Source organism: Galeopterus variegatus, unplaced genomic scaffold (assembly GCF_000696425.1).
Source record: "Galeopterus variegatus unplaced genomic scaffold, G_variegatus-3.0.2 Scaffold406, whole genome shotgun sequence".
Taxonomy (NCBI): Eukaryota; Metazoa; Chordata; class Mammalia; order Dermoptera; family Cynocephalidae; genus Galeopterus; species Galeopterus variegatus.
Window position 1 is genome coordinate 522386 of NW_007726517.1, and position 12953 is coordinate 535338.

Below are 12953 nucleotides of genomic sequence, written 5' to 3' on the forward strand. Positions count from 1 at the left end.
AAAAAAAAAAAAAAAAAAAAAAAAAAAAAAAAAAAAAACACAAGCAGACTTCTTTCTTAGCACACACCCAGTCCTAACTCTATATGAAAAACTTAAAATAAAAAGACTGCTCTTTTCTTGTTTTCTTTCACCAAATCTCATGATTTGGGATCAGGATTACAAGTTGGCAAAACTCCACAGAGTTTGTAGCATTTTGTTATAAGCACAGACTCTGTGGAACTAGGAATAGAATCAAGTGTTTCAGCACAGCTGTATTTCCACCTTCTCTTCCAGCTGTGGAGCCCACCTGCTGAGTAATCTGCCAATAGATGCCTGCTTTTTCTCTGTATTCCTATGGCATCAAGACAGACATTTCCACAGAGAAAAATGTGAATCTGAAATAGGGTCCTCAGTCATGGTGTTTATTGTGGTCTTAAGTCGATATAGGAAGAGTTACTAAAAAAATAAGATGACCGTACCGGCCAGCTGCCAAAACATAAAATAAAAAGTAAAAATAAGATGAGACACCCCAGAAATTACTTATTAATTATAATGAAGAGGTCTGATACATAATATCTCATCCAAATGATCCAACTTCCGTCACTAATAACTGACATCACATGCCTCCTGATGAGATGCAATGATGTCTGGGTTATCCATCGCTACATGATAAAGCACCATTTAGTGGCTTAACATAACAATTGGGGGGACCTTAAAATGAAATGCAAACAGAAACAAATGAACTAAAGCATTTTTCAATTTCTTTTTTTTTTTAATTAGAGAGAATGAACATTTTTTCATACATTTGTTGGACATTTGTTATGAGGCTGTGCTCTAACGAACTGAGCTAACCAGCAAGCCCCTAAAGCATTTTTCAAATAAATAACATAATCACATTGGAGAGGGAGCATTAATCCAAGTAATTTTTTTTTCTGGTGACTGGCTGGGATGGGGATACGAACCCTTGACCTTGGTGTTACCAACACCATGCTCTAACCAACTGAGCTAACCAGCCACCCCAAACATTTGTTATTTTGGTTTTGGCAGCTGGACAGTACAGGTCATGGTCCTTGATTAGAGCGAAAAACAGTTAACAAGGAAATTTGGAGATAATTGGGCAATTTTTTTTTTTTTTTTTTTTTTCCTTTTTGAGACGGGCTGCACCGCGCTCAGCCAGTGAGCTCTGTGAGCGCACCGGTCATACCTATATAGGATCCGAACCCGCGGCGGGAGCGCTGCTGCGCTCCCAGCTCCGCACTCTCCCGAGTGTGCCACGGGCTCGGCCCTAATTGGGCAATTTTAATGTAATCTTCACACTAGATAATATTGTTGCATTCATGATAAATTTCTCAGATATAATAATACTGTGGCTTTGTAGGAGAATATCTCTGTTCTCAAGAGATAGAGGCTAAAGTATTATATTTCAGGATATAGTATCATAATGTCTGCAACTTATTTTCAAATGGTTCAGCAAAAACAATAAGAATAAACTTAAATAAATATGTGTGTGTCCCAGAAGCAGGTGATCTTTATGAGATACTGCGAGGTGATGAAGGAGGAATCGAGGGTGATCTTAGTTTCTCCTGACAACTGGGTGAAGGGTGACATTGAAAGGTGCAGTTATTTAACCAGAATAGGAAATACAGGAGGAAGAAAAGGCTTTTGGGGGGACGGAAGCTAAGCTTTGAAATGTTGAACTTGAGGAGTCTATTTGACCTCTAGAGAGAGTCTACATAGCCCTTGGAAATATGGTCATGGAATTTTGGAGAGAAGTACGCCCAGAGATATAGAAACATAAACATCATACAAGAGGTTGCTGAGACCATTTCATCAGATTCTCCAACACCATTAATGGCATCACTATCTGCCCGGTCCCTCTGTGATTCTTCACATTACCAAGCCCATCAAATCCTGACTCCTGAGCTTACTATTAAGTCTAGCAATAGCTTCCTCTTCACCCCCACCTTCCCAACTGGCATTTGTTACTCCGTAACACATTTGTGTATTGATTAGAGTACAGGCAAAATTGCTGTAGCAAAAAACAAAAAAACCCAACCCCCCCAAAAAAATAACCCCAAAGTACAACAGCTTATATGCTACAGAAGTTTCTTTTTTTCTTATGTAACAGTCTGGAGTGTGCAGGGCAGCTGTGTTCCATGAGGACATGTAGGAGCCTAGGCTGGTGGCCAGTTCTTCCATCCTAGGCATCCCTCTTGGGGCCTAAGGGATTGTTCCAATTGTTACCATTTCCTGACCAGTGGAAAGAAAACTCAGGGCAAGCAGCTTTATCTATATGGAGATAAATACACATCAGTTCTGTTCACATCCCGTTGGCACACACTTGGTCACATGACCACACCTACGTTCAGGGGAGACTGGGAAATGCACTATCTTGCTGGGTAGTGATGTGATGAGTTCATACACAGGGGAGTAGAAAGGGAAAATGGACACATGGAACAATGAGCAAAATCTGACACTTCCAAACCCCTGCTCATCTAAATATTCGTGCACACCCTTATTTCCACACATAGAATACACTCATCTCTCAGGAGAGAAAGTACAATCCATTTAACGAGTGCAAAAGAAAGGTTAGCCTCTCTGGATAGTGTGCAGTTTTCTCCATCAGGTCTAGATCTAGGATCTGGTGATCCAGCAATCTATATAGTAATAGAACGTTATTCCTCTACCACTACTCAATATCCAGTATACCATGGGGAGAAAGAACAGGATATTCACAGAGAAAACTCTCATTTAGTAGGTCCTGATCTCTGACTTTTATCCCCCTAGTCCCACAAGGTTGCTAAAAAGACAGCTCGCCCTCTCAGTTGTCTCTTCTGGATCAACTAATGACCCCAAGGCAAAGATGGTCCAGAGGGCCAGCTCACCGCTCTGGATTTCCATTCTCTTCTGTATCTCATGCCAGTAACTTATCACTAGTTTGTTAGCTTTTTGATGCTTGTAAGAATATGTTTATTTATTTTGGGGGGCAGCTGGGGATCAGAAACCTTGACCTTGGTGTTATAACACCATAAACTAACCAACGGAAGATGTTTAATATATCATGCTGTAGGGTTTCCCCCCGCCCCACTTTCTTTCTGTGACCTGACCGAAAATCACAGAGTGCCTTGACCCCTGTCTGACTCAGCCAGCTGCAGGTTCCTCTCAGCAGGCTTGAACTTAAACTGCGGCCTTAAACATTCCCACGCACTGATAAAGAGATCTAGATTGTTGCCCACAACACTGAAAGGAACTGGCCTTGGCCCTGAGCCAAATTCCTGGAACCCTCATGTAAACTCTGTACACTGAGCTCCTTGTTGCGGACATCCCTAGGTAGAGCATCCCTTTTCTCTCTCTGGCTGTTGAGAGGACACGCTGCAGCCCTCTCTATGTAAGTTCCCTTAATAAATACTTCGAATTGATCACCCTGCTGTTTAGTGCTTCTTTCTTTGGAATCCCAGCCTGCCCCATCTTAGGACGGTTTGGGGCATTCCCTTGTGGGTACAACCCTGCCACCGATTTGGGGGATAATCCAGCCGTGAGTTTGATGGGATGAAACATATGTTCAGCAGGAAAGTTGATCTGATTATTTAGCATGTCACTACTGAAATTGGCAATGTTCCTTTTTTTATAGCTCCTAGACTAGTGTTTCTAAAGATGGGGTCTACTGACCATGTGCATCAAAATCACATGTTATGCTTGTGAAAAATTGAGATTCCAGGGCTGCCATCTCATACTTTATTCAGAAGGCATGACACTAAATCCCAGGAATCTGCCCTTTTCATAGGTTCTCAGATTATACTTAGGAAGACTTAAGTTTGAAAATTTTTGCTCCAAAGCTTAGCCCAGCACTCTTAGTAATAGGAATTCAGGGAATATTAATTGGTTTGATTCTTATTTAAAGTTCAGGTAGAGCAGAAGAAAGGTGAAAACACACTTCAGAATTTCATCAATGCTTAAATCTCTTATCTCCCTGCCATTTGAACAAATGCTCCTTAAGACAAGATGATCCCAAAGAATACTCCCAGGAACCAAGCCCCTATCTAAAGGCACGGCCTAGTCCTGTCACATTTACCTGTCTCAGGAGTAACGTTCATTTTGATCAGCCTTGGCAGGTGCTTCAATGTGTCTGTTAGTCACTACCAAAAGGTTTGAGAAAGAAGTTAAGTTACCTAAAGGTATCTGACCCCAATTCCGCTGGTGGATCCAATTATGAACTAGCCTTAAAAAATAGTCTGTGAAACCATATCTTTTATGAATGCTGGCAATTATAAATAGTGTTTTTTCCCAATATTATTCTTTGTCAAAAGAAAAAGTTATTAATACCATGTTGATCTTCAGCATTATTTTGAAATTTTACTGGTCCAAGAAATCTGTAGATCTTTGAATTCCTGACTTATAGCCCCTCAAGCCACACCAGATTCCATTATTCTAGGAAGCTGTTGTCCTGCCTGCTAAAGTCTCTGCAAATAGCAGGCAAATCTGCATTCCACACTGTCAGGAACATGATTAATTATCTATTTGGATTAGCCGGCAGAATCTATGTTCCTGTGTTTCTGAGAAACAGTTACTTACATTTCTTAGCTTTGGTCATGCTTTTGAGTTACGATACTTTCTCCAATGTTTGTCTTTGCTTTCTTGTAGGAAAAGACACAGCCAAGCAGTTGACGAGCGACACCTTAGATTTCACATTTCTGCACCAACATGAGGTGTCTTAGATTTTATTCAACTTTTAAAGGAAGAGCTTTGTGTGAGTTCTTGTGCTTTCCACAGCTGAATAACCTTACTATGGAAATGTGCTCATGTTACACGCCACAGCCTTCAATAGAAAGTTTCAGAGAATCTGAGCTTTTTAATCAGATGATCTTGCTCTCTACTCAGAAAATGGAATTCCGTTGGGAACCTGCTATTCAGAGCAGGCTTTGTTCTATTATAATATTCTTTTTCTTTTATTTCTCTCTAACCAAGAGGACACTTTTCAAAAACCATCTGAGTAGTGAGGATGGTATTACAAATGACCTGTTATGAAATTTTAAAAATCAGATCTATTTTGAAAACTACTATCAGTTGGAGAGTGCTTTATATGTAAACTGTGCTAAATTCCGTAAAGTTAGGCCAACTCTGATTACGCCTTATCAGTGCAATAATGTTTGTCACTTTAGTAACGTAATAGGCTAGCATACATTTTGTGGGCTGTGGTAACCTGCATAACCTATGACGACAGAAAAATAATGATCACATGCCCCTATGGTTTCATTTAACCAGATTAACGGGCTTTGGTATGAGAATCGTTCAGGCCTAATTAAGTCTATCTACATCTAGATTATGATTCTAAGGGTAATTTAAACGTCTTTAAAAATCTGTATGTTTAGAGCAAAATCACAATTTTAGGTTTTCAATGATACCCATTTATTTGTGTCTCTAAGGCAGAAATTTGGACTTGCTTTAAACCCCCATCTTTTTATCCCACAGGCTCTTTATAAGCCTATTTATGGCTCTTTATTCTATCAGCTCTCACCAGACTGGGTTTGTGTCCCTTAATGTGGGTGGGATGTATGCAGTGTTTGACTATGTTAAGGAAAATTACCTAACACTTTCAAACAAGGCAAAAGGATGGCTCCTCATCCTTTCAATATCCGAACTGAAGCTTTATTTAAAGTTCCCTTTATCTAAAGGGCCCACCCAAGGATTAGTCAGTTCTCCCAGGAAATGCACTGCTGCTTAAGGCCCAGACATGTTAACTTGGAGGTTTCCGGCCAGTGGAGATGCAAATAATTTCTGTGCTATAGAAGGGATAACCCTAAAGGTTTTGGTTGTCGCCCTGTTTTGCCTTGAATTTACCAAACTTATTTCATCGTGCTTTTCCTTTTTGAACATATAAACCTCTGTCTTTTCAATTCTCCTTTGTACCATATTTATCATCCTTCCGGTTCCTTTATTAATGCATAAAGCCTGTGAGGTGTTTATTTTGTATTTTCATGAGGGTCCTATTTCTGAAAAAAATATACTTTGTCTCTATGAAGAAAAGAGATAGACCTCACAAGAAACCCAAGAAAATGGGTGTCTCATCACTTTAGTTCATCCATCACACCTCTCCGGGGAGCACATTTTATAAGAATTAAACCAATGCATTCTGATTTCCCCCTTTAAATCTCACTTCCCGTTAGCCATTAACAAAGTCATCGAGCTTATTGTCCCAGGAAAGAAAGGAGAAACAGGTGCTGCCTAGAATAGAGGCCATTCATCAGCTTTGAATTGCTAAGCTGATTTCCTTGCCTCTGTTTAGTAAGACAATGTATACAAAACCCAGGCTTTTTGCAGAAACAGATTACTAAATAACAAAGCTTTCTTTTTAATACACAGGCCTGCTATACAGAATAGAAGGGAGGCCCCCCACGTCGTAAAGAGGAGAGGGAAAATCACCGCCCCCCCTTTCTGGTCCGTTGTAGGGAAAAGAAAGGGAGAGTCGTGTCAGGGAGATAGGTCACAAGACTCAATTGTCCTGATCGCCTCCTTCCGGAAGCACTAGGGCACAAAGTATGGTAGATTGCTGAGAAAGCAGAGGACCAGAAGTGGGAGGGTCTGGATCCTGATTTTCTTTGGGAGAATTAACGTATCCCCTTTGCCAGGACAAAGACACGGAAGCCACAACCCCTCCCTCACACACCCGGATAACATCTTGGACAGGAGCAGAGGGAGGGGTGGAACTCTTACCGGTTGAGCCCCTTAACTGAGTCATCCAAGTATTTACCTACAAACACATTTTAAAGTATGGGATAGAATTGAGGTTAGTAAATTGGACTCAATCTTGTCCCCCGCTCCCCGCTTCTACCTAGAGGATGAGGCCTGTAAGGCAAATCAGAGCAGACCGAAAGAAGAAAGCTACATTGCACAGCTGAATATATCCTGAGTACACGTGAACCACTGCTGCCTGTGTATGTATTGCATGATCCTCTATCCTCTTTTGCCATACACAATCAACACACGCATTGTTACTTTTTGATTCCACTCAGAGTGTTAGGCTCAGAGAGACAGAGAAAAGGGAGAGAAACCCGAGCCAGGCACTGTTTCAGCCAAGAAGCTTTGTTTCAACCAACATGGAGGGGAGACTGAGTCAGATCAGTTCCCTTGAACAAAGGAAAGCAGGAGGTTAATAAAACTTTTAGGGAGGGTTCTGGCAGAGTAATGGGCAATTTCGAAATCAATGTTATGCAAGGTGACACAGCCCTTGTGGTCCAATAACATCTGGTTGGTTAGGGCATAGGCTTCTGAAGCATTCCTTCCAGCCCAGCCCAATTGCCTTAAGCTGGCCATGAGGCCTAATAAAGAATATGTCCCATTTCGCCTATGGTTTCTGGTCTCCATCTGACACATTGGTGAGCTTTCTACAATGCTTGGATCTAACAAGATAAAGTCTGCCATGAATAGCAGGTGTCAGGAATGTGAGTACTATGATTATAGATTTGTTGATGTCTCCTTATAGATCTTCCAATATTTGGTTACTATATTCTGAGCTGTGTTATTAGGTGGGCCAGTCCCCAAATATAACCTGTTCTACGCACTTCCTGGCTCCCTTCTAGTTGGATAGGGCCACATGACTAATTATGGCCATTGTGTAATGAGTGTAACTTTTAGTCTGGAGCATTTTGTTGCTGATGTGCGAACTTCTAAGAGCTCTTTTTCGCTCTAGCATGGTAACTGGCAAAGTTTGACATGGCGGCTGATCCACCTAGAATCTTCTAAAAAGATTTCACCTTTTTTGCTGTTGCCTCTTTAAAAGGTTGCTCATAGAAGACCAAATAAAAAGCTTAAGCTACTAAATGATGAGAAAATTAAATCTACCACCCTTTTTGATTACTGTCCCAAGCCCACGAAAACAAAAAAAAGTGCTAAAGTATTTATAAAAGTTAGCCCTTTCCGGTCAAGCAGACATAGAAAATGCTTTTCTTCACCATATTTATTATAGGTCTCCACTCTGGAAGTAAGTAATCTAACGAAGAAATAAGGGCTGGCCAGTTAGCTAGGCTGGTTAGAGCACAGCCTTATAACTCCAAGGGTATGGGTTTGGTTCCCAGCTAGCCACGCACAAAAAAAAGAAAGAAAAAAAAAAAAAAAAGGAAATGAGATAAAGTTGAAAGGAGTGCCTAAGGAACTAAGTCAGTGTTTAAAATCCAACTTTCTGCCATTTAGTTGGCTATTTTGAATCTCTGTGAAAGAAATTTACATCTATAAAGAAAATCTTCATTTGTATAATTTGTGTAGGCAGCTCCCTCCCTGCACCTAAATCACTAGAAATTTTTGCTATGGGGAAGACATTGACTTAAAACTTACATAACAAAGGCCGACCTGTTAGCTCAGTTGGCTAGAATGCAGCCTTATGACACCTAAGTCAGGGGTTCAGATCCCCTTACTAACCAGCCACCAAAAAAGTAAGGTTTGCATAACAAATCTTACCTTTGCATAAGATGCTTTTTTCTGTAAATTGTCTCAACTGGGCTTTCACCTACTCCTTACTTCCTTTAGGCAAATTGTCTATCTTGTTTCATCTGGCAGTCATCCCTTTGGAATTTAGAGTTTCTGGGCTAGTGACTAACTGCTTAGGGCAATGAAATGGGGAACAGAAGAACTGATAGTCTAAGCAGGGAAGAGAAACTTTTTAAAAACTGGCAAGAATCTTAATGAAATCTGTAAGATCAGCTTCTGTGTGTCCATATGTCTATGTATGTTATGTGTATGTGATATTGTTACCAAAACCCCAAACATCCCTTCGCTCGTTGCTCAATAGCCAATATTTGAGAGACACGTGCTGGTGTAAGGAAAGGTGGCCTTTAATCAGGAAGCCGGCAGCCTGGGGAAATGGTGGACTCATGTCTCAAAGACCACCTCCACTTTTGCAGACATGCCAAAGGGTTTTATGGGGCAGGTGGTAGCGGGGCTGATTTATGGCGACCTAAGCAGGGATGTGTGGGCATAATCATAAAATTGCAGATAAACATCAAAGAACTTCTTAGGTGGGAGCTGATTCATCCTCCATGAAGTCAAGTCACAGATTCAGCCCCTGTTAATCTCAAAAAGATCTAATTAGTAAGCTAGTAAAGAATGGCCATCTGGTTTAATAATTTCTTCTATAATTATTCTGTGTACAATGAGAGCAAAAGTCATTATGTCCTAGAAATCATGTGATCAAGAATCACTGTATTCCCATGTCCAGCTGCAAGCTATGTGGTGTGGGTTATAAGAGAAAGGGAAAAAAAAAAAAAAAACTTTTTTAAATTTAGAAGTTTAACAAAATGGAGTCACTTCTGTTCAGCCCGTTACAATATTTCTCTACAAAACTATATGAAAGAGCTCTAATTAATTGACTAAAAAAAACAAGCACAGGGGGGAGGGAAATGACCTAACTCAAATGCTTTTTAGTTTATCTGACTTGGATAAATCCTAGGTAAATACAGCTAATTTTCTATTTGGGGGCTAATGAAAATCACCCATGCATTTAACTTTAGAGTTCTTGCTTAGGCAGGGACTGCGTAACATTCGCAAGCTGTAAAAAGCATTACCAGGACAATAATTTGAGATAATGGTTAGTCTGTTCAGTGTCTCATAGAATTTTCATGAACAGTTCAAACAGAGCAAAAATTAATAACATGGGACTGAATGAACTGATAAAGAATAATGGTTTTTTACAGCCTTTTTATTTTGAAACATTGCTGGTTCTTTTTAATGTTCCCCCCCTCCCCCGATATTTATAGCTTGCAGCAATTTGGTAAAACAGACTTTTGTAAACATAAATTGAAACATTTGCTTTTCCTCACTACCTGTCCCCTCCAGAATTTGGAAATTATTCCTGAGTATTCTTATTTTTATGGCAATATGGTTATTTACATAAGTTCATTAAGAATCTGTTCTCTTTAACAGGATACAACTGGAAACACTGGCTCTTTCTGCCATCTTTCGGCGCCACCATAATGGTACATGTGAATGTCCTGGCAGATGCTCTCAAGAGCATCAACAATGCCAAAAAGAGAGGCAAATGCCAGGTTCTTATGAGGCTGTGCTCCAAAGTCAACATCTGGTTTCTAACTGATGATGAGGCATCACAAACTGACAAATTTGAAATCACTGATGATCACAGAGCTGGGAAAATTGTTGTGAACCTCACAGACAGGTTATACAAGTATGGAGTGATCAGCCCCAGATTTGATTTACAACTCAAAGATGAAGAAAAATGACAGAATAATCTGCTCCCATCCTGTCAGTTTGGTTTCATTTTACTGACAACCTCAGCTGGCATCATGGACCATGAAAAAGCAAGATGAAAACACTCAGGAGGGGAAATCCTGGGATTCTTTTTCTAGGAACGTAACACATACCTACAAATACAGTACCTCAATGGACAAAAAAAAAAAAAAAAAAAAAAAAAAAGGAAACATTGCTTATATTACCAAGGCTTTGAGTCTTATTTTCTACCTGTATACTACTGAATTCTGAATTCTTCTAGTTTTCTGTAATATCTGGCTACAACTTGTTAAAAACAAGAACTGCTCTGTTCCTAAGATCTATAAGCTGAAGCTGGACAGTTCCATGTAAATTTCAAGGGAAAAGTTTCTGATGTGTGGGCCACACCGTGAGTTCACTAAAAATGCCTGATGCCATAACCAGAGACATCTCAAACTGCAAACCAGGATGAGAAGTTGCCAACTTCATGCTGTGGACAGCTTTTTCCAGAAGATCATTAGAACAAGAGTTCCTATCACATTAAGTCTTACCCGTCTTAATTTTTCCCTACTTATGCATTCCTCTTTCACTTTGCATGATGACGATGTAGTTAAAATTTCAAAATCAGTAGCTTCTGTGGGTGACTTGCAAATCGTTGCTCCCTGCTTCAGCACAGTCATGGATGCTAGATTACCTACTAACTGAACAGGGAGGAGTCTGTGAGCTTGCTAACACATCTCGCTGCAGATGGATAAATATATTGGGGATTACAGAGACTCAGTTACAAAAAAATCAGTGAACAGGCTACTTGGTAATGAGCAGGCTACATGGTTAAAACAGGTAGACTCCTCTTCTGCCTATTCAATTTTAGTTGTTTTGTGATGGATTTTGGACGTGACCGGTGCCATTGTGCACACAATAAGCACAAAATAGCCACTGGCCTTGTCTTCCACTCCAGCACCAAGCCTGTCCCCGCTTCCCTTTACAGAAGCCTCATGACTTAAACAGAAACCCCTTTTGCTTCCGCAAGGACACAGTTCTCCACCCCGATCCACATTAGCATAATTCCCCTCCTTGATGGTACCAGCCAGCCCTTGGCACCCTATATAAGCTCTACCACCCCCACACCTGGTGCTGTCCTCCATTTCGAGGGCAGCCCTGGGCTGAACCCCACTTTGGGTGCAGCCCAGCAGATTCTTTTCCTTTCATAAAGTGTGAACAGTACCCAGCATCTCAGCTCACTTTCTTTCAGTTTGGTTCACGGGGACTCTGGCTAAGGAGCATACTCCAAACTCTTGGTATTATCTTCTGGGTAGTCATACAACTAACCTCCCTGGTGCACTGCATTCTCTCAAAAGTTTTAAGTGTTTTGTGCAGCCATCTATTGAACTTCAAATGGTCAAATGACCAAACAGGTTGGAACAACCAAAACGCAAAGAAATGGATGATAATGAGGACACCTCAACCTATTAATGGAATGAATGGCTCATGCTGAGACTAGGAACCCAGAACAATGGTAACTGAGAGTGGCACTAATGCCCAAAGTTTTGGTCACACTTTTCACCTAGGTGAGAGCCTGACCAGAAGGTGGGAATTGTTAAACAAAAATTATTGGAGGCCATAGTTTTGGACTGAGTTCCTGCACTAGGGCCCTACAGACCAGACTAAAAACCAAAATGGAGTCACCACTGCAAAGTTCCATGTCCCTTAGCTTGTGATTTGATCTTCGGAGAAGTTAGGAAAAAGTTAACAGCCAATTTCCCAAGCCAGTTTTAATCTTTAATAGGCATAATAATGAAGTTCCTTCTGCTTTAATCCTTCCACAAAAGAGATAGCCTAAAGTAACCCTAAGTTAACTGATCAGTTATTTTCCTATTGTTCTGTCTTCCTGTCCCCACCTTACAAGGAAAGTAACTTTGAAATAACCAATCTGCTTTTTGTTCTTTGTTTCTGCTTTCTTCAGCCTTTTTTGTCTATAAAGCATTTGTTATTTATAATAGACTTCAGAGCACTTTTCTGACTCTGTTGGATGGTGTTTCGTGGGCCAATCCTCACCTTTGGCTCCCAATAAACTTTACGAAATTATTTTGACCTCGACAACCTTAATTTTGGTCGAGATCAATAGTTATATTTTGAAGGCATCACTAACATTTTGATGTATTTTCTATTTTTTTAAATGCAAGTAATTTATGCTTAATATAGAAATATCAAAAAATACGTATAAGGAAAAATTTTTAAAAACTCCCTACAATCCCATCACTCAAAGATAACTGCCGGAGACCAGCTCCAGTCGAGTTGTGGGTCCTTGAAAGAGGGATGAGGAAGCCGGCGAAAATAACAAACACAGGCAGAGACCTCGGTTCCTCTGAAGCACGTTCTCAGCCTGCGGGCTGTCAGTGCTGTTGCAGCCAGAGCAGCTAAAGCAGCTGAAGCAGCCTTCAGACTGAAAACAGCACTTTTATTTGTTACACAACACGGGGGGTTTAATGTGGGCATTTTAACTACATAAACCTTTAAAATTATTAAATCAATAGTTAAACAGAAACTTTTCTTAAAATTATATCATTTCTCATAAAATTAATAATCTACAAGGTTAAATAAAACTCAGTCGTCAGCCAATTCTTTCTGGTGATTATATCTGTTGAGTGGTCAATTAGTCCGTGACTCGCTGTTCTTGATGTTTTTCACCATTGTGTTTCTTTTCTTGCCCTCGTATTAACCTTAAACTTATTACTACCAGCAAGCATAAATTAGTTAAACAA

General features: G+C 40.3%; 1 non-coding gene and 1 pseudogene across 1 annotated transcript; one reads left to right on the plus strand and one right to left on the minus strand.

Annotated features, from left to right (window-relative positions):
• Positions 1 to 919: 919 nt before the first annotated feature.
• Positions 920 to 994, minus strand: TRNAT-GGU. The gene has a single exon. It is a non-coding gene; the product is annotated as a tRNA-Thr (tRNA).
• An 8947-nt stretch (positions 995 to 9941) lies between these two features.
• On the plus strand, positions 9942 to 10331 carry LOC103587008 (annotated as a pseudogene).
• Positions 10332 to 12953: the final 2622 nt, after the last annotated feature.